Source organism: Carassius gibelio, chromosome A9 (genome assembly GCF_023724105.1).
Source record: "Carassius gibelio isolate Cgi1373 ecotype wild population from Czech Republic chromosome A9, carGib1.2-hapl.c, whole genome shotgun sequence".
NCBI classification, from domain to species: Eukaryota; Metazoa; Chordata; class Actinopteri; order Cypriniformes; family Cyprinidae; genus Carassius; species Carassius gibelio.
This window is the reverse complement of record NC_068379.1, coordinates 2,264,299-2,269,298: the sequence shown is the minus strand read 5'-3', so window position 1 is coordinate 2,269,298 and position 5,000 is coordinate 2,264,299. Positions and strand designations below refer to the sequence as shown.

Genomic DNA, 5,000 nt, shown 5'->3' with positions numbered 1-5,000 from the left:
TGGGCCCAGCACGCTTCCGCTGAGCCACTCTGCTGTAATCAACCTTGACCGGACTTTAAACCACAATCTCTGGCTTAGGAGGCCAGTGCCTCAGGGGTGTATAGATGTTAACTTTTTGTGCGTATTGTAAAGGCCTCCTGAATAAGATTGAGATTTAAAATGCCTTAGCAGAGGATGGTTTCGATCCATCGACCTCTGGGTTATGGGCCCAGCACGCTTCTGCTGCGCCACTCTGCTGTAATCAACCTTGACCGGACTTGAAACCACAATCTCTGGCTTTGGAGGCCAGTGCCTCAGGAGTGTCTAGAAGTTAACTCTTTTTGTATATTGTAAAGGCCTCCTGAATAAGATTGAGATTTAAAATGCCTTAGCAGAGGATGGTTTCGATCCATCGACCTCTGGGTTATGGGCCCAGCACGCTTCCGCTGCGCCACTCTGCTGTAATCAACCTTGACCGGACTTGAAACCACAATCTCTGGCTTAGGAGGCCAGTGCCTCAGGAGTGTCTAGAAGTTAACTCTTTGTGTGTATTGTAAAGGCATCCTGAGTTTCAAAAAGGCTTAGCAGAGGATCGTTTCAATCCTTCAACCTCTTGGTTGAGCACGCTTCCGCTGCTCCACTCTGCTGTATTCACCCCAGATGGGACTCGAACCCACAATCCCTGGCTTAGGAGGCCATTGCCTTATCCATTAGGCCACTGGGGCTTGAAAACAGATGCTAACTTGCCCTTTTATATCTCAATCTTATTCAGGAGGCCTGTACAATGCACACAAAGAGTCTTCTAGATGACTGAATATTATTAGAGGTCAAATTGGCCTCAGCTTTTCACGACCAGCTTGTTGCTTTTGACGTTTTTTAGGGTCTCAGGAGTGTTTAGAAGTTAAAAGGTCATAGCAGAGGATGGTTTCGATCCATCGACCTCTGGGTTATGGGCCCAGCACGCTTCCGCTGCGCCACTCTGCTGTAGTGCACCTTGACCGGACTCGAAACCACAATCTCTGGCTTAGGAGGCCAGTGCCTCAGGGCTGTATAGATGTTAACTTTTTGTGCGTATTGTAAAGGCCTCCTGAATAAGATTGAGATTTAAAATGTCTTAGCAGAGGATGGTTTCGATCCATCGACCTCTGGGTTATGGGCCCAGCACGCTTCCGCTGCGCCACTCTGCTGTAATCGACATTGACCGGACTTGAAACCACAATCTCTGGCTTTGGAGGCCAGTGCCTCAGGAGTGTCTAGAAGTTAACTCTTTTTGTATATTGTAAAGGCCTCCTGAATAAGATTGAGATTTAAAATGCCTTAGCAGAGGATGGTTTCGATCCATCGACCTCTGGGTTATGGGCCCAGCACGCTTCCGCTGCGCCACTCTGCTGTATTCAGGAGGCCTTTACAATGCACACAAAGAGTCTTCTAGATGACTGAATATTATGAGAGGTCAAATTGGCCTCAGCTTTTCACGACCAGCTTGTTGCTTTTGACGTTTTTTAGGGTCTCAGGAGTGTTTAGAAGTTAAAAGGTCATAGCAGAAGATGGTTTCGATCCATCGACCTCTGGGTTATGGGCCCAGCACGCTTCCGCTGCGCCACTCTGCTGTAATCAACCTTGACCGGACTTGAAACCACAATCTCTGGCTTAGGAGGCCAGTGCCTCAGGAGTGTCTAGAAGTTAACTCTTTGTGTGTATTGTAAAGGCATCCTGAGTTTCAAAAAGGCTTAGCAGAGGATCGTTTCGATCCTTCAACCTCTGGGTTACACACGCTTCCGCTGGTCCACTCTGCTGTATTCACCCCAGATGGGACTCAATCCCACAATCCCTGGCTTAAGAGGCCAGTGCCTTATCCATTAGGCCACTAGGGCTTGAAAACAGATGCTAACTTGCCCTTTTATATCTCAATCTTATTCAGGAGGCATTTACAATGCACACAAAGAGTCTTCTAGATGACTGAATATTATTAGAGGTCAAATTGGCCTCAGCTTTTCACGACCAGCTTGTGGCTTTTGTTCCTTTTTAGGGACTCAAGAGTGTTTAGAAGTTAAAAGGTCATAGCAGAGGATGGTTTCGATCCATCGACCTATGGGTTATGGGCCCAGCACGCTTCCGCTGCGCCACTCTGCTGTAGTGCACCTTGACCGGACTCGAAACCACAATCTCTTTCTTAGGAGGCCAGTGCCTCAGGGATGTATAGATGTTAACTTTTTGTGCGTATTGTAAAGGGCTCCTGAATAAGATTGAGATTTAAAATGCCTTAGCAGAGGATGGTTTCGATCCATCGACCTCTGGGTTATGGGCCCAGCACGCTTCCGCTGCGCCACTCTGCTGTAATCAACCTTGACCGGACTTGAAACCACAATCTCTGGCTTTGGAGGCCAGTGCCTCAGGAGTGTCTAGAAGTTAACTCTTTTTGTATATTGTAAAGGCCTCCTGAATAAGATTGAGATTTAAAATGCCTTAGCAGAGGATGGTTTCGATCCATCGACCTCTGGGTTATGGGCCCAGCACGCTTCCGCTGCGCCACTCTGCTGTAATCAACCTTGACCGGACTTGAAACCACAGTCTCTGGCTTAGGAGGCCAGTGCCTCAGGTGTGTCTAGAAGTTAACTCTTTGTGTGTATTGTAAAGGCATCCTGAGTTTCAAAAAGGCTTAGCAGAGGATCGTTTCGATCCTTCAACCTCTGGGTTGAGCACGCTTCCGCTGCTCCACTCTGCTGTATTCACCCCAGATGGGACTCGAACCCACAATCCCTGGCTTAGGAGGCCAGTGCCTTATCCATTAGGCCACTGGGGCTTGAAAATAGATGCTAACTTGCCCTTTTATATCTCAATCTTATTCAGGAGGCCTTTACAATGCACACAAAGAGTCTTCTAGATGACTGAATATTATTAGAGGTCAAATTGGCCTCAGCTTTTCACGACCAGCTTGTGGCTTTTGTTCCTTTTTAGGGACTCAAGAGTGTTTAGAAGTTAAAAGGTCATAGCAGAGGATGGTTTCGATCCATCGACCTCTGGGTTATGGGCCCAGCACGCTTCCGCTGCGCCACTCTGCTGTAGTGCACCTTGACCGGACTCGAAACCACAATCTCTTTCTTAGGAGGCCAGTGCCTCAGGGATGTAGAGATGTTAACTTTTTGTGCGTATTGTAAAGGGCTCCTGAATAAGATTGAGATTTAAAATGCCTTAGCAGAGGATGGTTTCGATCCATCGACCTCTGGGTTATGGGACCAGCACGCTTCCGCTGCGCCACTCTGCTGTAATCAACCTTGACCGGACTTGAAACCACAATCTCTGGCTTTGGAGGCCAGTGCCTCAGGAGTGTCTAGAAGTTAACTCTTTTTGTATATTGTAAAGGCCTCCTGAATAAGATTGAGATTTAAAATGCCTTAGCAGAGGATGGTTTCGATCCATCGACCTCTGGGTTATGGGCCCAGCACGCTTCCGCTGCGCCACTCTGCTGTAATCATCATTGACCGGACTTGAAACCACAATCTCTGGCTTAGGAGGCCAGTGCCTCAGGAGTGTCTAGAAGTTAACTCTTTTTGTATATTGTAAAGGCCTCCTGAATAAGATTGAGATTTAAAATGCCTTAGCAGAGGATGGTTTCGATCCATCGACATCTGGGTTATTTTGACCAGCACGCTTCCGCTGCGCCACTCTGCTGTAATCAACCTTGACCGGACTTGAAACCACAATCTCTGGCTTAGGAGGCCAGTGCCTCAGGAGTGTCTAGAAGTTAACTCTTTGTGTGTATTGTAAAGGCATCCTGAGACTCAAAAAGGCTTAGCAGAGGATGGTTTCGATCCTTCGAGCTCTGGGCCCAGCACGCTTCCGCTGAGCCACTGTGCTGTATTCACCCCAGATGGGACTCGAACCCACAATCCCTGGCTTAGGAGGCCAGTGCCTTATCCATTAGGCCACTGGGGCTTGAAAACATAACTAACTTGCCCTTTTATATCTCAATCTTATTCAGGAGGCCTTTACAATGCACACAAAGAGTCTTCTAGATGACTGAAAATTATGAGAGGTCAAATTGGCCTCAGCTTTTCACGACCAGCTTGTTGCTTTTGACGTTTTTTAGGGTCTCAGGAGTGTTTAGAAGTTAAAAGGTCATAGCAGAGGATGGTTTCAATCCATCGACCTCTGGGTTATGGGCCCAGCACGCTTCCGCTGCGCCACTCTGCTGTAATCAACCTTGACCGGACTTGAAACCACAATCTCTGGCTTTGGAGGCCAGTGCCTCAGGAGTGTCTAGAAGTTAACTCTTTTTGTATATTGTAAAGGCCTCCTGAATAAGATTGAGATTTAAAATGCCTTAGCAGAGGATGGTTTCGATCCATCGACCTCTGGGTTATGGGCCCAGCACGCTTCCGCTGCGCCACTCTGCTGTAATCAACCTTGACCGGACTTGAAACCACAATCTCTGGCTTAGGAGGCCAGTGCCTCAGGAGTGTCTAGAAGTTAACTCTTTGTGTGTATTGTAAAGGCATCCTGAGTTTCAAAAAGGCTTAGCAGAGGATTGTTTCGATCCTTCAACCTCTGGGTTGAGCACGCTTCCGCTGCTCCACTCTGCTGTATTCACCCCAGATGGGACTCGAACCCACAATCCCTGGCTTAGGAGGCCAGTGCCTTATCCATTAGGCCACTGGGGCTTGAAAACAGATGCTAACTTGCCCTTTTATATCTCAATCTTATTCAGGAGGCCTTTACAATGCACACAAAGAGTCTTCTAGATGACTGAATATTATTAGAGGTCAAATTGGCCTCAGCTTTTCACGACCAGCTTGTTGCTTTTGACGTTTTTTAGGGTCTCAGGAGTGTTTAGAAGTTAAAAGGTCATAGCAGAGGATGGTTTCGATCCATCGACCTCTGGGTTATGGGCCCAGCACGCTTCCGCTGCGCCACTCTGCTGTAATCAACCTTGACCGGACTTGAAACCACAATCTCTGGCTTAGGAGGCCAGTGCCTCAGGGCTGTATAGATGTTAACTTTTTGTGCGTATTGTAAAGGCC

At 47.7% G+C, this 5,000-nt stretch overlaps 4 non-coding genes across 4 annotated transcripts; all 4 read right to left on the bottom strand.

The window, feature by feature from the left end:
* Nucleotides 1-631: 631 nt before the first annotated feature.
* Nucleotides 632-704, bottom strand: trnar-ccu (transfer RNA arginine (anticodon CCU)). Its single transcript has one exon. It is a non-coding gene; the product is annotated as a tRNA-Arg (tRNA).
* A 2,005-nt stretch (nt 705-2,709) lies between these two features.
* On the bottom strand, nt 2,710-2,782 carry trnar-ccu (transfer RNA arginine (anticodon CCU)). The gene has a single exon. It is a non-coding gene; the product is annotated as a tRNA-Arg (tRNA).
* A 1,060-nt stretch (nt 2,783-3,842) lies between these two features.
* trnar-ccu (transfer RNA arginine (anticodon CCU)) lies at nt 3,843-3,915 on the bottom strand. Its single transcript has one exon. It is a non-coding gene; the product is annotated as a tRNA-Arg (tRNA).
* A 652-nt stretch (nt 3,916-4,567) lies between these two features.
* On the bottom strand, nt 4,568-4,640 carry trnar-ccu (transfer RNA arginine (anticodon CCU)). The gene has a single exon. It is a non-coding gene; the product is annotated as a tRNA-Arg (tRNA).
* Nucleotides 4,641-5,000: the final 360 nt, after the last annotated feature.